We start from the raw sequence: 22478 nt of genomic DNA, 5'->3' as shown, positions 1-22478 counted from the left end.
GTGTGACAACCCATCTTAAATCTCCCTCCTTTGGGTCTTCATTGCTTCATCTCATCTACCACGATGGCTTCAGCTGTAATGAACCAAGACGCCAGTGCGTTTTTCCCTGCGAGTAGCTCAGAGTGGTATCTGTCCCTAAAGGCGATGCGGTTTGTAAAATCGCGCTGTCTAATGTTATGCACATATAAATGTATTTGCGGGCAAATCAAAGCCGTTACTAAGAATAACAATTTATCAGGCTGTTATCTGTGACTGCTCAGGAGGGCAAATTATTATTTGTATCAGAGCTCCCCTAAAGAGGAAAGAAAAATCCATATATATAAGCAATTTATTTGCTACAGGGAGAAATAATTTTCTTAAGACAGCCTGTGGGGGGTGTCAAGTACGGTGACATGTAAATAATAAATAATACAATACAGAAAAGATGAAGCATTTAGGCACATTAAAGGATGAGGTAATGGTCCAGAAACAGTCGGAGTTATTCTACATGAAAAGGGAAATTTTCTATCATTTTTTCCCCTGCACATGAATCTAAATCAAAGGCAAAACCCGACTCACTTCAAAGGAAGACACATTTTGAATTTGAGATATGATTACGATCTCCTTTTAGGTCTGTTCACAGAGAGGTCAGAAGTCTGGGCTGGAATGAGTCACATATTATGTGACTGGGAGAGGGAGAGACTAAGGAAATGGGCATATGCTAGGAAATGGATTTTGGTTTATTTCGAAACAACAAATATCAGGACCAGGAATGAGTTTAAACAGTGCTTTGAATCTACAGAATACTGAACTGGTAGAAATGCATTGAGTATTCTGTTTCCTCTGTCCCATTTTGCACATTTTTTTACATGTTTTCTTTTCAGTGATTTTAACCACAGCAAGATATTATTATTATTATTATTATTATTATTATTATTATTATTATTATTATTATTATTATTATTATTTTCATCATTTATACCCTTCCCATCTAGCTGGGTTTCCCCAGGCACTCTGGGTGGCTTACAGCATATATAAAAACACAGCAATACAATATTATATTGTGCATGCTTCTTGCGCACCAAAAATAAATTGCAAAATTTAGTGCATTGCACAATCCGACGGGGAGTTGTGTCCCAATCTACAGAAAGCCTGGGAGCATGGAATTGAGCCTGCCTGTTGTGAACAGCGGACCAAATGAATCCATCCTCTATCCCTAGTGAGGCAACATGGAGACACAATCTAGATACAATCATATAGCTGAGTGCATCACAATGTTCCTCCCACCCCCTGCATCTTAAGGCACATTGTGTGTGTGTGCACATGCTTGCATGAATGACTATCACGATGGCTATGGTCTGCCTCCACAGTCAGAGGCAGCAATGCTTCTGCACAGGTAAAGGTAAAGGACCCCTGGACAGTTAAGTCCAGTCAAAGGCGACTATGGGGTTGACCGCTAGTCAATATAGACCAGGGTTTCCCAAACTTGGGTCTCCAGCTGTTTTTGGACTACAACTCCCATCATCCCTAGCTAGCAGGACCAGTGGTCAGAGATGATGGGAATTGTAGTCCAAAAACAGCTGGAGACCCAAGTTTGGGAAACACTGCTGTAAAAAAAAAAGGTAAAGGTAAAGGAACCTATATTGGCAAAACCTGTTGATGTTTTGCAACTTTCTGACTAGTTGCAGGACCTTAGCCAGACCTAGCAGAGTAAACACAGAATCCACGGAAGCAATTGGTGACTTGGCTGCAAACAGGATGGACAAAGCAGGAACCAGGAACTTGTAGTTAGGTGTTTATTATATACAGTGGACTATTTACAGGAACAGAACACGGATCTTTAGCTTGCTCTCTCATACACGACTCACAACTCCTACACTGACACACTGAACTCTGAACCTCTGAACTACAAACTAACCAATTTCAGTTAGTAGGCCATTAATTATCACTCCTTTGAGAGAGCTTGACCAATCATGGAGCTGTCTCCATGCCTCTGTATCACCAGGCAGACTTACTCCTTCAGTTTGCCTTCTGGCTGTCTGCCAAACCTTAATTGACTCTGTGTGAGTAGCTGCATATACACAGTTTCCCAACAACCTATGGGGTTGCGGCGCTCATCTCACTTTCAGGCTGAGGGAGGCGGCGTTGGTCCACAGGCAGCTTTCTGGGTCATGTGGCAAGCATGACTAAACTGCTTCTGGTGCAACGGAACACCGTGATGGAAGCCAGAGCGCATGGAAATGCCGTTTACCTTCCCGACACAGCTGTACCTATTTATCTACTTGCACTGGTGTGCTTTCGAACTGTTAGGTTGGCAGGAGCTGGCACAGAGAAATTTTGAGCTCACCCCGTTGTGGGGATTCGAACTGCCAACCTACCAATCGGCAAGCCCTAGGCTCAGAGGTTTAGACCACACTGCCACCCACGAGCCTACCTGCTTCTGTTTTTTTTTAATAAATATTTATTAAAGTTTTCACAATATTACATAATGAAAAAGAAAAAAGAAAAAATAGGAAATAAAAAACAGTTAAAAATAATTCCATCTTTACATCACTTATCTTTCATTTACTTGTTTCCCGGACCTCCTCATACCTCCCTTTTTTGTATTCCAGTTCAGTTTATTAGTTCAGCAATTCCTTTCCCTCCTTATTATCCTGATCTTTAATCTTAATATATTCTAACATTAAATTTTTACCTATTAAAAATCCAATTTTTCCATATTCTTTTAAACCATTACAGCTAGAAACCACTTAACTTCAATCCAACATCATTCTAACATTCCTTAATTTTGCAATATTTCTGTAGATAGTCTTTAAATTTCCTCCAGTCTTCTTCCACCGACTCTTCTCCCTGGTCTCGGATTCTGCCAGTCATTTCCACCAATTCCATGTAGTCCATCACTTTCATCTGCCATTCTTCCAGAGTGGGTAAGTATTGCGTCTTCCAATACTTTGCAATAAGTATTCTTGTTGCTGTTGTGGCATACATAAAGAAAGTTCTGTCCTTCTTTAACACCGATTGGCCGACTATGCCCAGGAGAAAGGCCTCTGGTTTCTTCAGAAAGGTATATTTAAAACAGGGAAGAAAACCCAGAGCCATTGAGGATTCTGAAAGAAGGCTAGGTGATTTGGATGAGATAACCCTGTCTGCCATAGGGTGAGGAATACTGTTGTTGTTGTTTAGTCGTTTAGTCATGTCCGACTCTTCGTGACTCCATGGACCAGAGCACGCCAGGCACTCCTGTCTTCCACTGCCTCCCGCAGTTTGGCCAGACTCATGCTGGTAGCTTTGAGAACACTGTCCAGCCATCTGGTCCTCTGTCATTCTCTTCTCCTTGTGCCCTCCATCTTTCCCAACATCAGGGTCTTTTCCAGGGAGTCTTCTCTTCTCATGAGGTGGCCAAAGTCTTGGAGCCTCAGCTTCACGATCTGTCCTTCAGTGAGCACTCAGGGCTGATTTCCTTCAGAATGGATACAGGTTTGATCTTCTTGCAGTCCATGGGACTCTCAAGAGTCTCCTCCAGCACCAGAATTCAAAAGCATCAATTCTTCAGCAATCAGCCTTCTTTATGGTCCAGCTCTCACTTCCATACATCACTACTGGGGAAACCATAGCTTTAACTATACGGACCTTTGTTGGCAAGGTGATGTCTCTGCTTTTTAAGATTCTGTCTAGGTTTAGGTTTATATCTGCATATAAATCTTTTCATATTAAGCAGCCACGGTTAACATGTGGACCAGAAAACAGCTGACATATGTGAAGACTTCAAATAAAATGTGACACCTTTTAATATATATATTGTTTGTTTCTAAAAAATAATTTGCATAAAGCAAATAAAATAATATGTTTACAGCAACAAAAACATAAAACCATACAGGTTAAAAACAGATATCAGTTAACCACTGTAGGAGGATGGGTTCTTAAGTGCCCGCATAGTCCTGGTAGAACCTGTCCCAGCAGGTATTTAAAAGTTGTCACAGAAGGTGCCCATTAAATCTGTACTAGCAGAATATTCCACAGGGCTGGGCTGATGCCACTAAAGACTCAGTTTCTCATTGTCAGATGAGCCTCACCAACTCAGGGATCTCCCAACAGCAGCCTTGCAGATGATCTCAGCTATCAAGCTGGAGTATAAGGGTTTAGGGGATCCTTGAAGTTCCCTGAACCTCAGTTTGCAAGATGTTTTGGATGGACATTTGCCCAGGAAAGTGGCCTAAAAACATTTTAAACAAACCAAATACAGGAAGAGGTGTTTCCACTGAGGTGGGTTCTACTGCACAAGAACACAAGAAGAAACTCATTAATCTTTTTTATTTTCAAGGATCTGTAGGAAATTCCAGATTGCGTGCTAAAGCTAGAATGGTGCATCTTCAATATGCACACACTTCCAACTGATTTCCCCTGGGATGTATCTCTAAAATGAATTTGACTTCTGCTCTGGGTGAAATCCTCATTGGACAATCCTAGCTAAGATTCATGTTCTGCAATTCAGGATTCAAACATGGTCTTTTATATATCTTTTTTTAATATAAAAAAGAAAATGTATATACGGACAACTCGCTAGACGAAAGAGTTTTCCGTTTTGGAGATGCTTCGCAAAACGAATTTCCTATGGGCTTGCTTCGCAAGACAACAATGTCTTGCGAGTTCCTGCTGGCATTTTTTCCTCCCCCCCCCATTTTCTAAGCCACTTATCAGCTGATCCAATCAGCAGATAACCCGCTAAAAGCTGCTAAAAGCCGCTAATAGCGCTAAAAGCCGCTAATAGCGCTAATAGCGCTAATCCGCTAATCCGTCAATGGGCTTGCTTCGCAAGACGAAAAAACCGCTAGACGAAGAGAATCACAGAACGGATTCTTTTCGTCTTGCGAGGCACCACTGTATTTGTACTCCACTCTAATTTAGCACAAGACTAAGGCCATATTAAATCATTAAAAGTGCACCTGTCCCAGGACATGACGCTGCCAATTTTTGGGGTGCAAAGTCTTTGTAATCCCTTGTAGCATATCGCAGTGACCTCCCTTAGTCAAGTTGCAGAAGGAATAATCGTAAACATAATGCCACCGATTTAAGCACCCCATAAACCATACTTTTCCAATCGGGGGGAAACAATCGCCCTTGTGCTGTCAGATGCTCGCATTTTGAAGTCATAATAATGAAATGAGGGATTCTTTCCCCCTCTCTATCATTCAAGGCATTCCAGTGGGGCCACTCCCTGACTCAGACGTGCTGGAGAAGGCTCTGGGGTACCAACCCTTAGTCTTTCCCATTCCATTGCTCATTTTTAGAGAGGCTGTAAATTACACTGAGGAGATAAATGTCTCATTTTACGAGGTGATAACAATCTGGATCCTGACAGTTAAAGCAGCAGGCTTCAAGGAAGACAAAAAAAAATACGGATACAGTCCGAGATTTTGGTTTACAAACTTCTCTTTGGATTTTGATGTGTGGTTGAGTTGATATAGATCACAATGTTGACTGGGAAAGGTCGGGGGGGGGGGAGCGGATAGTTAAATGGATTATTAGCAGGACAGCAGTCAAGAGAAAGAACTCAAGTAGGACTAGGAGAGGAGAGAAGCAGTAGCTGGTCAAAATAATGAAGTCCTACATGTATCTTAGGGACACGGGTGGCACTGTGGGTTAAACCACAGAGCCTAGGACTTGCCGATCAGAAGTTTGGCACTTTGAATCCCCATGACGGGGTGAGCTGCCATTGCTCAGTCCCAGCTCCTGCCCACCTGGCAGCTCGAAAGCACATCAAAGTGCAAGTAGGTACCGCTCCGGTGGGAAGGTAAACGGCATTTCTGTGCGCTGCTCTGGTTCGCCAGAAGCGGCTTAGTCATGCTGGACACATGACCCGGAAGCTGTACGCCGGCTCCCTTGGCCAATAAAGCGAGATGAGCGCCGCAACCCCAGAGTTGGCCACAACTGGACCTAATGGTCAGGGGTCCCTTTACCTTACATGTATCTTAAAGACATTGTAGCATTTTTGATATCTCCTGAAAAAGTCTAGGAGGGTTAACGGGCGCAGAATACACTAAAGATTAGGATAGGAAGGGGAACCTTTGGCCCTCTAAACGTTGTTAGATTCCAAATGCTATCATCCCCAGCTACCACAGGAAAAGGTCATGAATGATGGGATCTGTAGTCCAACAACTACAAATGAATTTTGTGAAAATATCCATGTCAAGCCTGAATATTTTCTTATGATCACGGTCTTCCTTGATCTCAACAAAAAAACTTTTGTTCCTGCTCTGCTACAAATATGAACATTTTCATTTCTCACATGCATTATAATAAGTAATATTATCTATAATGTTAGACTATTATATTCATATACACTCTTGGTTTCCTAAAGTAACCAGCCAGCACACAAACAGATACGTGCTACAGTACATATAAACTGTATAAAAGTACTTACGTATTGATATTTGTAAAATACTGCTGCGGAAATATGGTACAACATGGGACTCAACACTTCCATAATATTATACATAATATATATGTATTTTTTGCATACAATATTGCTTAGTCAACCTTTAAAAATAATAATGTGAATGCACAAGTCATTGGTGATGAGTGGCTGCTTGATGCAGAAGGTAGTTCAATGTGGGCAAAATTTGATAAAACCAGCCACCAAATTCCACGTATAAATCCATTTAAAATTGATTCCATCTGCATTCTTTGCCAACAATATCTGAAGGAACACGGGTTAGCAATGCAGCATTCAGAATTTGATTCCCACCAGCATCCTGAAGTGGTGCAGTCCTAGATTTTCTGAATGTTGCAAATAATCTCCTAGTTTTATGGACCAGTCTTAGGATGGCTTCTCATCTTACAGATCCATACAGAGCGATCCACTGTCAGGTATAAAGAGATGGATGTCTTGTGATGTCAGAGTGATTGAGCGAGTGGTTGCTGAACAACTCCAGGCACGCCTGGAAGAAGCGGACCATTTGGATCCCTTCCAGTAGGGATTCAGGCCTTATCATGGGACTGAGACTGCCTTGGTCGCACTGGTCGATGATCTCCAGCGGGCTAGGGACAAAGGTGAGAGCTGTTTCCTAGTTCTGCTGGATATCTCAGCGGCTTTTGACACCATCGACCATAACATCCTTCTGGACCGTCTAGAGGGGCTGAGAGCTGGGGACACTGTTATACAGTGGTTCCGCTCCTTCCTCCTGGGCTGTGTTTAGAAAGTGGTGAGGGGGATGAGTGTTCAGACCCCTGGGCTCTCACTTGTCGGGTGCCTCAGGGTTCTGCCCTCTCCCCCATTCTTTTCAACATCTACATACAGCTGCAAGGAGAGAACATCAGTGGGTTTGGGCTGGGTGTTCATCAATATGCGGATGATACCCAGCTCTACCTCTCTTCCAAATCAGAACCAGTGAAGGCAGTGAAGGTCCTGTGTGAGTGTCTGGAGGCGGTTGGAGGATGGATGGCAGTTAACAGATTGTGGTTGAATCCTGACAAGACAGAAGTACTGTTTTGGGGGGACAGGAGGCGGGCAGGTGTGGAGGACTCACTGCTCCTGAATGGGGTAACTGTGTCCCTGAAGGACCAGGTGTGCAGCCTGGGAGTCATTCTGGACTCACAGCTGTCCATGGAGACGCAGGTCAATTCTGTGTCCAGGGCAGCTGTTTATCAGCTCCATCTGATACGCGGGCTGAGACCCGCAGACTGTCTCGCCAGAGTTGTGCATGCTCTAGTTATCTCTTGCTTGGACTACTGCAATGCGCTCTATGTGGGGCTACTTTGAAGGTGACCCGGAAACTACAACTAATCCAGAATGTGGCAGCTAGACTGGTGACTGGGAGCGGCCGCCGAGACCATATAACACGAGACCTACACTGGCTCCCAGTACATTTCTGAGCACAAGTCAAAGTGTTGGTGCTGACCTTTAAAGCCCTCAATGGCCTCGGTCCAGTATACCTGAAGGAGCGTCTCCACCTCCATCGCTCTGCCCGGACACTGAGGTCCAGCGCTGAGGGCCTTCTGGCGGTTCCCTCACTGCGAGAAGCTAAGTTATAGGGAACCAGGCAGAGGGCCTTCTTGGTAGTGGCACCCGCCTTGTAGAATGCCCTCCCACCAGATGTCAAAGAGAAAAATAACTACCAAACTTTTAGAAGACATCTGAAGGCAGCCCTGTTTAGGACAGCTTTTAATGTTTAATAGCTTATTGTATTTTAGTGTTTTGTTGGAAGCCACCCAGAGTGGCTGGGGAAACCCAGCCAGATGGGCGGGGTATAAATAATACAACATCATCATCATCATCATCATCATCCCAGTAGTAGATAGGTAGCCGTGTTGGTCTGCCATAGTCAAAATAAAAAAATTCCTTCCAGTAGCACCTTAAAGACCAACTAAGTTAGTTCTTGGTATGAGCTTTCGTGTGCATGCACACTGTGTATCTGAAGAAGTGTGCATGCACACGAAAGCTCATACCAAGAACTAACTTAGTTGGTCTTTAAGGTGCTACTGGAAGGAATTTTTTTATCATCATCATCATCATCATCATCATTATTATTATTATTAATTATTATTATTATTATTATTATTATTATTATTATTATTATTATTATACAAAAATGTCATTCTTCTGGCTGACACATGGAAGCTTCCACTTCATAATGAGCTAATTGGGCTGAGATAGGCAAGGACATTTCCATATTATGAAAGAAACATCTTTTTTGTTTCCCTCACCTCTGCTGCTGCGATGGTCCAAACATAGAATTAGGACAGTTGGCAGAAAGCAACTATTGGTCTATTGGCTACTGATATCACCAAGGCAATAATTCTGCATTGGGAGAGTTTTTCTTTGCTCTAAGGTACTGGATTTCATTTACTATTGAGCAAATGCAGATAAATGTTTGTATTCTTGTTTTTTATTATTATTGATCAAAACGGAGCCCAGAAGCTTTTCTTCCAAATGAATAAACAAACCCCCAAAACACAAGCAGCATAATTTGATTTGGGGAACACGACTGGTATTAAATTGCCCCATTTGCATCTGCTTGAAAACAGGGGGCTAATTCAATGGCTCTGGGAGCCCTCAGGGAGCCATTCCATTTACAACTTGATTCTACCCATTTTTAATCACAAGGAAGTCCCTACTGATTTCAGTGGGACTTGTGCCCAAGAAAGAATGCTTAGGACTGCAGCCTTACACTCGAAAGGCCTGGTTCCAGCAGCTTTTCTGCCCTTTGGGGAATTTAGCAACTGGCGTGCTGCCTACCAAATTATGGCAATGCTTGGATTCTGCAGCAAAGCCATACCTGGACACTGGAAAATCAGAACTATCTGGTATGTGTTTTGGAGATGTCAGAGGGACCGGCTTAGTCTACATCAGGGATAGGGAATTTGCAGCCCTCTGGACATTCTTGGACTCCAGCTCCCATCACTCTGGCCAGCATGGCCAATAGTTAGGGATGATGGGAATTGCAGTTCAGCAACACTTGGAGGGCCACACACACCCTATTCCTGGTTTGCAGGCTGCTGCTGTCACAACTGTACTCACATGCAAATAAGGTCAATGGCCAATGGTACAGAGTGGTCCATTGGCGGAGGATGTTTCAAACTTCCTTAATTCTGCATTGCGAAAGATTTTTCCATGCTGATCTTTCAAGGGACGAGAGTCCTCTGCCCTCCAGAGCAAAAGGTCCTTGTCAGGGACTGGACTCTTCTCCAGTAGTTTCAAGAGAAGAGGGAGACAGGATTATATTACAGCAGAACGCAGAGCTGCCAAGTTATGTTAGGAGAAGGTGGGGGAGTTGGAGAACTTCCAGCAGAGACTTCCTTGGAGAGCATAGAGGCTCCACCATGGCCAGGTACTGGCCGCTCACTTAGAATTCAAGAGCAAAGAGCTCAATGGCATTTGACATCTGAGGCCCCTCGCAGAGCCACGGCCTGTTGCTGGGGAAGGAAGGAGAGGGGCTCAGAGTGAGCTACTTCACCATAGAGTTAAGGACTGGATTGTTTGCCTTGCTCCACAATTACTGAATAAAACCACAAATGCAAACTTTCTTGTTTCTTCTTTGATCCTTGATGCTACCAGGGGAGTGTCAGGAGTGCGTGCAGGAGCCCCTGTGACCAGTAGGGCTTTGCAGGACTGGGGACTTCCTCAGTTTGTTCTGAAGAGGCAAGGCGCGGCCGCACAGGTGAGGCCGCTTGGTAACTCAATGCACCTGGTGGCAAGAGCCAGGAAGGGATATAAGGTCAGCATTTCCCTTCAGCTCTTTGCCACAGCAACACATTTCCTGCCTTGCTGCGTTTGGCTTCTTGTTTCCTGATCCTTGAACCTCAGCTTCTTAACTCCCTGTTTCCTGATCCTCAGACCCTTGACTTTGTGACTCCTTGCTTCCTGACCCTCGGACCCGTGGCTTCTTGACTCCCAGCTCTCTGACCCTTGGACTCTTGACCTCCTGACTTCTGGCTTCTGGACTCTCGTTCCTGCTCCCACCCCGCCCCTGGTCCTGACGTCCTCAGCCGGGAATTTGATCACCTGTAGACCGGACTGTGACAGGGAGGAGAGAATCCCTCGAGCCCGACAGTCATAAGAAGATAGGAAGAGTCCTGTTGGATCAGGCCAATGGTCCATCTAGTTCAGCATCCTGTTTTCACAGCAGCCAACCAGATGCTTGTAGTAAACCAAGGAGCAGGACACTAGTGCAGGAGCACTTTCCTGCCCTGTGGTTTGTAGCAACTAGTATTCAGAAGCGTTACTGCCTCCAGCTATGGAGGCAGAGCCAAGCCTACACAGATAGTAGCCATTGATAGCCACCCATCATAGAATTATAGAGTTGGAAGGACTTGAAGAGTCATCTCGTCCAACCCCCTGCAATGTAGGAATCTCAGCTGAAGCATCCATGATTGATGGCCATCCAAACTCTGCTTATAACCTCCAATGAAGGAGAGTCCACAACACCCCAAGGCAGACTATTGTACTGTCAACCAGCTCTTACTGTCAGAAAGTTCTTCCTGATGTTTAGTCGCAATCTCTTTTCTTGTAACTTAGAATAGAATCCAGAGCATGAGAAAGCAAGCTTGCTCCCTCTTCCATGTGACAGCCCTTGAGATATTTGAAGATGGCTATAATATGGTTGTTTTGAGTTCAGCCTACACTTGAGTAGGACTCTGGTAGAGACACATGCCCGACTGGCATGTTCCCTCCCTCCTGATCAATCGTTCAGGAGCTTCAAAAGCTTTCTTCAGCCCGAAAATCACAGCGACAGATGCCAACCCGACACAGGCACACTTAGGGATCTGCAGAGTTTGCACAACTTGTGTGTAACAGACCACAGCAACCCAGTATTTTGGCTAATCTACTTTATTTACATATAAACACACACGGAGCACTGCAACATGGCTCCCTCTCTCTCTAGCATCAGACAGCAAAGAGGAAAAGAACAAAGGACAATAGTCCCACACAGTAACACAAACATCCTGTCTTCATCACTTCCCACTCTGTGGAGTCAAAACAAATACCATCATGTGAAAGACAACAATCCTATGACTGTAATCATGGAGCCAGGAATTCTAACAATGATACCATGATATGGCTATCTTACCTCCTCTAAGTCTCCCCCATCAATCTGTCCCATCCTTTTTTAAAGTCAGCTAAGTTGGTAGCCATCACTTCATCCTGTGGGTATAAGCTCCATAGTTTATGCACTGTGTGAATTTTTTTTTATCTGTCCTTAATCTTCAAGCTTCTCAAATAGGCTTCCCATCCTTAATGTAGCAAAATCACCAGGTTGCCCTTCCCTTCCTAAAATTCACTGGACTGCACACCAATCTTTCACTCCTAATCTGTCAAAAGCTGTCTCCGTCTCCAGCTACTGAACCAAGCAGCAATTGTTTAAAAGAACAAGTTGGAAGCTTTGGCCATGAGAGTTGGGTATCATAACATATTGTGAGTATATCTTGGGTTCTCTTTGCAGAACATACACCCGTAATGAAGTCCATAGATGTCTTCTCTTACAGCCAGCAAGAAGAAATATGAGTTACCAGACAAGTACGAAGAGGCTCTCTAAAATGTGAACCTCAGTCAGGAACAAGATGAACAGCTAATCAGGTTAGTCTGAAGGGCACTAAAGAGCACCACAAGATCAATTGGCACATCATTTTAATGTTCGCTGGGGAAGAAGGGAGTTGGTAAATTATGAATATCTTCACTGATGGAAGTTCTGCTTCAGCAGGTTTATCGTGGGATTGTCGTAATACAGTGTTGGCCAGGCTCACATGAACTGAAACCAGCCGTGGTGACTATGTGTCTCACCCACTGAGCATGACTCTGAATTCCAGTTGCTGGGAATCATGCATTGGGGGAGTGCATCTCATTTCTCCAACCTAATAATAATAATAATTTTATTATTTATACCCCACCTATCTGGCTAGGTTTACCCAGCCACTCTGGGAGGCTCACAACATATATCAGAACATATTAAGACATCAAAAATTAAAAACTTCCCTAAACAGGTCTGTCTTCAGATGTCTTCTAAAAGTCAGATAGTTGTTTATTTCCTTGATATCTTGTGAGACGGCATTCCTCAGGGCAGGTGCCACTACTGAGAAGGCCCTCTGCCTGGTTCCCTCTAACCTCACTTCTCACAGTGAGGGAACCACCAGAAGGCCCTCAGAACTCAACCTCAGTGTCTGGGCTGAACGATGGGGGTGGAGATGCCCCTTCAGGTATACAGGACCGAGGCCATTTAGGGCTTTAAAGGTCAGCACCAACACTTTGAATTGTGCTCGGAAACGTACTGGGAGCCAATGTAGGTCTTTCAAGACCGGTGTTATATGGTACCGGTAGCCACTTCCAGTCACCAGTCTAGCTGCCGCATTCTGGATTACTTGTAGCTTCCGGGTCATCTTCAAAGGTATCCCCAAATAGAGTGCATTGCAGTAGTCCAAGCGGAAGATAACCAGAGCATGCACCACTCTGGCAATACAGTATGCGGGCAGGTAGGGTCTTAGCCTGCATACCAGATGGAGCTAGTAAACAGCTGCCCTGGACACAGATTTGACCTGTGCCTCCATGGACAGCTGTGAGTCCAAAATGACTCCCAGGCTGCGCACCTGGTCCTTCAGGGGCACAGTTACCCCATTCAGGACCAGGGAATCCTCCACACCTGCCCGCCCCCTGTCACCCCAAAACAGTACTTCTGTTAGCTGCCATCTATCCTCCAACCACTTCCAGACACTCACACAGGACCTTCACTGCCTTCACTTGTTCAGATTTGAAGGAGAGTTGAACACCCAGTCCAAACCCCCTGATGCTCTCTTCCAGTGGCTTCATATAGATGTTTAAAAAGCATGGGGGAGAGGACAGAACCCTGAGGCACCCCACAAGTGAGAGCCCAGGGGTCTGAACACTCATCCCCCAACACCAGTTTCTGAACACGGCCCAGGAGGAAGGAGCAGAACCACTGTATAGGTGCCCTCACCTCCCAACTCCTCTATATGGTCCAGAAGGGTGTCATGATCAATGGTGTCAAAGACTTCTGAGAGATCCAGCAGGACCAGGAAACAGCTTTTCACCCTGGCCCGCCTGATATCTTTCAGGACCCAGGCTATTCTCTTCATTGTGTTGTTGTTGTTTAGTCGTTTAGTCGTGTCCAATTCTTCGTGACCCCATGGACCAGAGCATGCCAGGCACTCCTGTCCTCCACTGCCTCCTGCAGTTTGGTCAAACTCATGCTGGTAGCTTCAAGAACACTATCCAACCATCTCGTCCTCTGTCGTCCCCTTCTCCTTGTGCCCTCCATCTTTCCCAACATCAGGGTCTTCTTCTGCACCAGTAGTTGGTGCATAAACTTGGATTACTGTTATGTTAAACGGTCTGCCTTGGATTCGTATCAAGATCATTCTATCATCTTTGAGATTGCATCCCAGTACAGCTTTCGCCACTCTTTTGTTGACTATGAGGGCCACTCCATTTCTTTTATGGGATTCTTGCCCACAGTAGTAGATGTGATGGTCATCTGAAGTGAATTTGCCCATTCCCGTCCATTTTAGTTCACTGATGCCCAGGATGTCAATATTTATTCTTGCCATCTCATTTTTGACCACATCCAACTTACCCAGGTTCATGGTTGTAACTTGCCCTGGGACCTCATGGTGAAGGGTCGGGCTGGAGAGGAGACAACAAGAAGGCAAATGGTCAAAGGCTTGGAAACGATGCCTTATGAGGAACGGCTAAGGGAGCTGGGCATGTTTAGCCTGGAGAAGAGGAGGTTAAGGGGTGATATGATAGCCATGTTCAAATATATAAAAGGATGTCACATAGAGGAGGGAGAAAGGTTGTTTTCTGCTGCTCCAGAGAAGCGGACACGGAGCAATGGAGCCAAACTACAAGAAAGAAGATTCCACCTAAACATTAGGAAGAACTTCTTGACAGTAAGAGCTGTTCAACAGTGGAATTTGCTGCCAAGGAGTGTGGTGGAGTCTCCTTCTTTGGAGGTCTTTAAGCAGAGGCTTGACAACCATATGTCAGGAGTGCTCTGATGGTGTTTCCTGCTTGGCAGGGGGTTGGACTCGATGGCCCTTGTGGTCTCTTCTAACTCTATGATTCTATGATTCTATGATTTTAAGGCAGTCTTATCATGCACTCATAAAATTGTGAGAGAGAAACTGTAGCAATGGATACAGCCGCTAATAAACAGTAGTACAAGAACATTGTTTAGGGGCATGTCTGTCACAGGGCCACTCCAACCAACAGGCAGAATGAAGCAGCTGCCTCAGGCAGCATATTCTGAGAGGCAGTGGTGCCCTTCAGCTCCTGTTCCTGAACTGCCTGACTTATCCCTTCTGTTGGATAAGAGAGCTGTGTGTCTGCCCTCTGCCTTCATAACTACCCTGCTGATCTCCCTCAGGGACAGGGCAGTGTCATTTTGTGTGTGGCATTTTCTCCTTTGCCTCAAGCAGCAAAATGTCTTGAGCCAGCCTTGGACTCTCACTCATTGGTTGGGATGCTTAACGCATCCTTAGCCTAGAAATGAGCATAATTGCTCATTACCTACATGCAGATTGCAGTTTGACACACACACACACACACACAAACCATCATCTTCAAGACAACACGGTTGGTTGTTCAGCACTGACAAGACAGCTCTGCTGTCCGAAGTGCCATATATATTCATTTTTAAAGTACATTGTTATCTTTCTTTCTGTCACCCTTCCACAATTATCCAATTAATCCAATCTAAATGATCCCTAAACTGCAACAGAAGCAGAATGTCAATACAATCCACTGCCTGAGTGTCATGCATATTCATGGAGGTTGAAATGGGTACCATCTATGCGATTCCTGGCTCGAATCCAATCTTTCATCTCTGTCCTTGATTAAACACCTTAAGAATGTTCCCATGAACTTGAACCATTGATATGAAAGTCCAAAATCAACTTGTTCAAACTAGGAGTGATGGGGAGAGAAATATGGGTCAGTCCAGGTTTAAATACAAGCCAACCTGTAATTTGCGCCTCTCAAAACAATACTTGAACTGAAACTTGGGCGTCCCTTAAATTCGCTTTTCTCCAAATTTTGTACTCCAACAAAAAATGTGTAGAAAATAAGCATCTATTGTGGAAAAGTGAAAATAAGAAACCATAATGCAATTTATATTGGGGAAACTTGCTTGCAAAATGCGTACATTGGGGAAAATGAGCACTAATATGCTGGTAGATTTTTATGAGGACTTAAAGAAAAATGCAAACCGATGTGGAAATGTGGCAAACTGTTTGGGAAAGTGAGAATCCAAAACTGACAGATTCTTGCCTTTCTAGCTAAGCCACAATCCAAGTGGCAGCCCTGGACCACATCTGATGAATCATTTCATGCCATTTTTACTGTGTGTATGATCCCACTTCATTATTATTTTAAATTTATCTCTAGTCCCTTCTTCAGTCATGGAACCGAAAGTTGGTATTTTACAGCCTCTCTACCAATTAGACCTTTCTGCAGTTGAGAAACCAGACCAAGGGATCATGGAATCAAAGAATTGTAGAGTTAGAAGAGATCCTGAGGGTCATCTAGTCCAACCCCCCTGCAGATGGCAGTGATTTCATCCCCCATCCTACCCCGCTTGACCTGTGGCCCTATAACTAAAGGTAGATTTGAGACCAGGTTCCTACTGCCCCCTTCACAGTCTGCATCAAGTCAATTGTTTTGTTTGTTTTGCTATTTGCCCACCTCCCAGCCAAAGTTCAACTCAACAAATTAGATGGAGATCAATGCAGCTGGAGATTTTGTAGCTTCAATATGTGAAATTGTGCTGGTCCCGTGGGTTACCCTAGAGGTAAGGTCCAAGTCCACTCCGTGGTCAAAGGTGCAGCGTGGAGGCAGTCCATAGAAACTGAAGCTGGGTGCTGGACAGGGAGTCGGGTGAAGTCAGGAACAGGCTTGCAAGTGGGGAGCCAGGGCGGGTCAGGAGCTCTGGCAGAAAAGCAGGACAGAGTTCAGGCAGGAACTAGCAACCAACAATGTTGCTCCCGCAACTTGGGACTGGGGCTGGCCAGCTTTTATCTGCCCCGAGGCATGGGGCGGCCCCGATCCTCTGGTGACTCGCCTCTCCTGGCCTGGAGGCGAGCACTCATCCTGTGGGAACTTAGTTCCCTCCGCCTCTCTGCCCTGACCCTCTGCAGCTCAGGAGAGGTTGGAGGGTTACCGGACACAGAGGCAACCTCAGCTTCCTCTGACGGGGCTGAGAGTGGACCACCGGCAGGCAATGGGTCCTCCATCACCTCAGGAGCCAGAGCAGACTCAGCTGGTGCCTGCCCCTGAGGATCCAGCACAGGTGAGGACCCTTCAGGCTCATGCCCCAGCCCCGGCTCAGCTGGTGCTGGGGGTGGGGAATCCTGTGCAGGCTGGGATCCCTCAGGTTCAGCATCCGAGTCCGAATCCCAGACCATCACAGAAATACTCCTACATACCCACAGAAATACAATTGTGTGAAAATCCAAAAAGTCAGGTGCACTGGTGTATATACAAGCATAACAGTCGCCACATTTGGGACATTCACTATAACCTAGGTGTGCATTTGCCAGATGACTGATGTTGAGACCACCCAATGCCTAAGGTTAGAGCACCTTTCAGAGCAGAAGGTCTGCATTGCAAGGAGTTGGACTAGGTGGCCTTTGGGGGTCCCTTGAACCTTGCAATTCTATTATTCTTTGAATGCCATGGGCAAAGGCAAGGCAAAGCAACCATGGATAGCTCTGTGCAGAGCTCAGGTTGAACGCTGCATAAGAGAAGGGCTCAGATATTGCTTCAGCACCAGTTGACTCTCATACAGAGCCATAGATAGCAGATGACTTCTAGCTAGTTCTGCCTTCACTGAGAAGTGCCATTCAACCAGCCAGCCAGAATGGTCCAGAAGATAGAATTATAAAATCTTCGAGTTGGAAGAGAGCAGAGGAAATAGCAATTGCTCTGAAGCTTCTGAGATGGAGTCATTTTGTGTTAGAGAAGTGGAAAATGGTATTCTCAAGCTGGAGCGGTGCGTCATGGGATCTTCTTGCAAAAATGCTTCTAGTTGGTGTTTCTGGGGCTCATCCTGAGGGCAATACCTTCTCCATTTCTGAATTCCCAACTTTATCCCCAAAAGTAGGGCCTGAGTCATGGCAGCCATGGAAGCAAAATGGAATTCCTGCCATTGCACATGCATGAAAGTGCTTTTGGCTCACACATGATGCAAGGAATTTGTGAAGCTATCAGCTCTTAAAAGTGAGGAGTGAAGCATGTTCATGCCATAAGATTAATCACACGAGCACTGCTTTTAAGCTGGTCATTGAAATGATCCTTGCAAGATGGAAAAGGAGCTTTGAGCTTTGCTTATTTTTAGTTCCTGCATTAATCCTTTCAGGGGCCCAAATATGCATTGCAAGCTCTTGAGTGGAGTTCCTTAATATCCTGTAATTGAGCAGGCTCATCATGTTTTGGAGAAGCGACAAGAGACCCAGAAGTCACTTGGAGACAATTAGGTGAAGAGGCGCCTGTGGAGAGGCAGGAACATCTCCCAGGGAGCTGATGGAGTTTGAAAAGTTGGCTGTCAGGGATAAATGTTCAGATCAGGCAGGGAGCCAAGCTTTCAGGGGATCTGGTCTTGTTTGGCTCATTCCAGAAAAGGAAGTCTGAAGGAAAGTGATAACATTAACATGAGGATATTCCGAGGTTCTCAGCAACGCACAATTTATATGCAGCCTTGTATCCTACCTGTCAGATTTGGCAGGTCTGTTATCTTGCCAGAAGGGGGTTTAGCCTCAAGAGAGTTTGGCTACCAAAGCATTAGGATGGTGTTGGACAAACTTCTGATACCTAAGGGAAGGTGCTTTGTGAATCAAAATTCGGAGCACACTTCAGTCTTCCATCCAAAAAGGATTATGTTCAAATTGTGTAAAGGCCCAATAATATATCTGTTACATGTGATTAATGCTACACACACACACACACACACACACACACACACACACACACAGTGGTACCTTGGGTTAAGTACTTAATTCGTTCCAGAGGTCCATTCTTAACCTGAAACTGTTCTTAATCTGAAGCACCACTTTAGGTAATGGGGCCTCCCGCTGCCGCCGCGCCGCCGGACCACAATTTCTGTTCTCATCCTGAAGCGAAGTTCTTAACCTGAAGCACTATTTCTGGGTTAGCAGAGTCTGTAACCTGAAGCATATGTAATCTGAAGCGTATGTAACCCGAGGTACCACTGTGTATATATCTATACATCTATACATCTATACATCTGTACATCTGTACATCTATACATCTCATCTATATCTATATCATCTATATCTATATCATCTATATCTATATCTATATCTATATCTATATCTATATCTATATCATCTATATCTATATCTATATCTATATCTATATCTATATCTATATCTATATCTATATCTATATCTATATCTATATCTATATCTATATCTATATCTATATCTATATCTATATCTATATCTATATCTATATCTATATCTATATCTAAAACAAATCCATAAGAGGCTACGAATCTGTACGTAACAGCTTTGCTAAGGGCAGGTGTGTTTCCTTCCCCGTCCTTCCCAGTCAAAATCCACAGTCACTTACGGACTAATTGTTAAAACCATGTTTATGGAAGACAAACTTACTCGGTTATGAGTGATTGCCAAAGAAAGAAGAAGAAGATTGAATTCTACAACAGCAAACACTGAAACTAAGGAAGAGGAAGCTCAAAGTCAAGGCTACCCTGTAGGTTGGTTGCAAGTAAGAAGGCAGGCCAGTGGGGGCTGGCTAGATGAGTGGGGCAGGGCCCGATTTGCCCTAATAGGCAAGTCTTCACTGCACCAGAGCATGGTACCAAATACCAGAACAAGCTTCTGAATGTCTTGTTGCCTTGAGTTGGGTGGGTTTTTCTGGCGGAGGGAAGAACCTTTTCGTACTGAAGCTGTTCCATATTCTTGTTTGGCTTTATCGTTCTTCTTCATCTCTTTTGTTTGTTTCTCCAGGAGTCCTGCCTCCCAGCTGTGTGAAAAAGGTGCCTCCGCTTGCTTCATTGAAGCTTCTACTTTGAAGGCTGAGAACGTTAACCTAATGGCTGAAAAGTGGAGGAATCAACGGAAGAAAAAGCGCATCGCCTCTTCCCAGTCAGGCGCCAGAGCCGTTTGATTTGAAGGCTCCCTTTTTGCTGCTATTTCGGTGGCTTTTGAACAGAGGAAACAGTCTAACACATGTTGTCCTTTGATCTTCAAAATGGCCAGCCCCCAAAGGGGAAACTTTTTCTTTCTTTCTTTCTCTCTCAGGCAAGCTGCCTTTGATAATAAGAGGTCATATTTGTTGTTGTGGGTGTTAAAAGATATTTGTTTCTTTAGAAAAAAAATTGTGATTGTATCTCCACCGTCGCTACCTGGAGAGGTTAAAATTTGGGATGGGGAATTGATGTCTTTTTTAAAAGCAAAAAGGTTTGAAGACCTGTTACCACCATTGTGCCTCATTATCTCCTGCTTTGACCCCTCACCCAGACCCCAAGCAGATGAGTGAGGTTGTCTAGGCCAGGTTCTAATCCATGAATGCATGAACCACCTGTACAGATGTTGGTGCAAAAGTCGGTGCCAAAGACATCAATAAATCACCTCCCTGCACCTAGGTGGCCCTCTTTTGGTTCACCAAAGCCAGCCATTCCCAAACTGGTGCCCACCACTTGTTTTGGATGACAGCTCCTGTTGGCACCATTCCATGTAGACATACTGTCTCGGCAGGTTCAGATGCACCTGGTTCCTCTTTTCCACTAAAGCCTGTTGCTTCTTCAGCATCCAACCATTCCTTCTGTGACCTGTTCTCATTGTCCCACCACCACTCCACAGGCTCTGAGTCTTCCTCCTCTGAGGCTTCTCTAAGGTGTTCCCTAGTTGGTGCCTTCCACCACCACTCCTCTTCATACAGCCAGTCCCTGGAAACTAAGCCTTATGAAGAAGAAGAGGAGGAGGAGGAGGAGGAGGAGGAGGAGGAGGAGGAGGAGGAGGAAATAGTCGACTAAAGCCAGACTTTCAAGAACTGAATTTTTGGGGGGCAAAAAAAATGAGAGGCACAAATACAAGATGGGTGACACCTGGCTTGAGAGCAGTACATGTGAAAAGGACCTAGGAGTCTTGGTTGACCACAAACTTGACATGAGCCAACAGTGTGACGCAGCAGCTAAAAAAGCCAATGCAATTCTGGGCTACATCAATAGGAGTATAGCATCTAGATCAAGGGAAGTAATAGTGCCACTGTATTCTGCTCTGGTCAGACCTCACCTGGAGAACTGTGTCCAGTTCTGGGCACCACAGTTCAAGAAGGACACTGACAAACTGGAACGTGTCCAGAGGAGGGCAACCAAAATGGTCAAAGGCCTGGAAACGATGCCTTATGAGGAACGGCTAAGGGAGCTGGGCATGTTTAGCCTGGAGAAGAGGAGGTTAAGGGGTGATATGATAGCCATGTTCAAATATATAAAAGGATGTCACATAGAGGAGGGAGAAAGGTTATTTTCTGCTGCTCCAGAGAAGCGGACACGGAGCAATGGATCCAAACTACAAGAAAGAAGATTCCACCTAGACATTAGGAAGAACTTCCTGACAGTAAGAGCTGTTCGACAGTGGAATTTGCTGCCAAGGAAATTGGAGGTCTTTAAGCAGAGGCTTGACAACCATATGTCAGGAGTGCTCTGATGGTGTTTACTGCTTGGCAGGGGGTTGGACTCGATGGCCCTTGTGGTCTCTTCCAACTCCATAGAAGAAGAAGAAGAGGAGGAGGAGGAGGAGGAGGAGGAGGAGGAGGAGGAGGAGAAGTTTGGACTTGATATCCCACCTTTCACTCCCCTTAAGGAGTTTCAAAGCGGCTAACATTCTCCTTTCCCTTCCTCCCCGACAACAAACACTCTGTGAGGTGAGTGGGGCTGAGAGACTTCAGAGAAGTGTGACTAGCCCAAGGTCACCCAGCAGCTGCATGTGGAGGAGCAGGGAAGCGAACCCGGTTCACCAGATTACGAGTCCACCTCTCTTAAACACTACACCACACTGGCTCCCAGGAGAAGTGGAAGGAACAGGGTATGTTTAGCCTGGGAAAGAGAAGGGGGAGAAGAGATATGAGAGGCATCTTCAAATATCTCAAGGACTGTCATATGGAAAAGGGAGGAGTAACTTTGTTTTCTCCTGCTCTGGAGGGTAGGACTCAAACCAATGGCTTCAAGTTACAAGAAAGGAGATTCTGATTAAACATCAGGAAGAATTGTCCAACAGTAAGAGCTGTTTGACAGTGGAACGGACTCCCTTGGGAGGTTGTGGACTCTCCTTCCTTGGAGGTTTCTCAGCAGATGTTGGATGGCCATCTGCCATGGATGCTTTAGCTGATGTTCCTGCAATGCAGGGGGTTAGACTTGATGACCCTTGGGGTCCCTTCGAATCCTACAATTCTAGGACACATGCTGTCTAGGACACATACTCCTTTGGGGTTTCCTTGAGTCACAAGCCCATATCCTGGGGGCTTTGGAGGCTACTACCAACTGACAGGGGGGATGTGGGTGGCACTGTGGGTTAAACCACAGAGCCTAGGGCTTGCCGATCAGAAGGTTGGCGGTTCAAATCCCCGCGACCGGATGAGCGCCCGTTGCTCGGTCCATGCTCCTGCCAATCTAGCAGTTTGAAAGCACATCAAAGTGCAAGTAGATAAATAGGTATCGCTCTGGCAGGAAGGTAAACGGCGTTTCCGTGCGCTGCTCTGATTTGCCAGAAGCGGCTTAGTCATGCTGGAAACTGTACGCCGGCTCCCTCGGCCAATAAAGCGAGATGAGTGCCGCAACCCCAGAGTTGGCCACGACTGGACCTAATGGTCAGGGGGCCCTTTACCTTTACCTTACCAACTGACAGGAGTGCCTGGCGTGCTCTGGTCCATGGGGTCATGAAGAGTCGGACACAACTAAATGACTAAACAACAACAAAACCAACTGACAGTCTACTTTGTGCTTATATTTTTATCC

General features: G+C 45.2%; 1 long non-coding RNA gene across 1 annotated transcript; it reads left to right on the top strand.

Moving 5' to 3' along the window:
* Positions 1–8710: 8710 nt before the first annotated feature.
* Positions 8711–19800, top strand: LOC308593193. The gene is made up of 3 exons (XR_014010834.1): positions 8711–8807; positions 11919–12052; positions 19471–19800. It is a non-coding gene; the product is annotated as an uncharacterized lncRNA (long non-coding RNA).
* The last annotated feature ends 2678 nt before the right edge of the window (positions 19801–22478 follow it).

Source organism: Podarcis bocagei (genome assembly GCF_964188305.1).
Source record: "Podarcis bocagei genome assembly, chromosome: 8".
Lineage (NCBI taxonomy): Eukaryota > Metazoa > Chordata > Lepidosauria > Squamata > Lacertidae > Podarcis > Podarcis bocagei.
The sequence above is the reverse complement of the archived record's forward strand: the minus strand, read 5'-3'. Positions and strand labels throughout refer to the sequence as shown.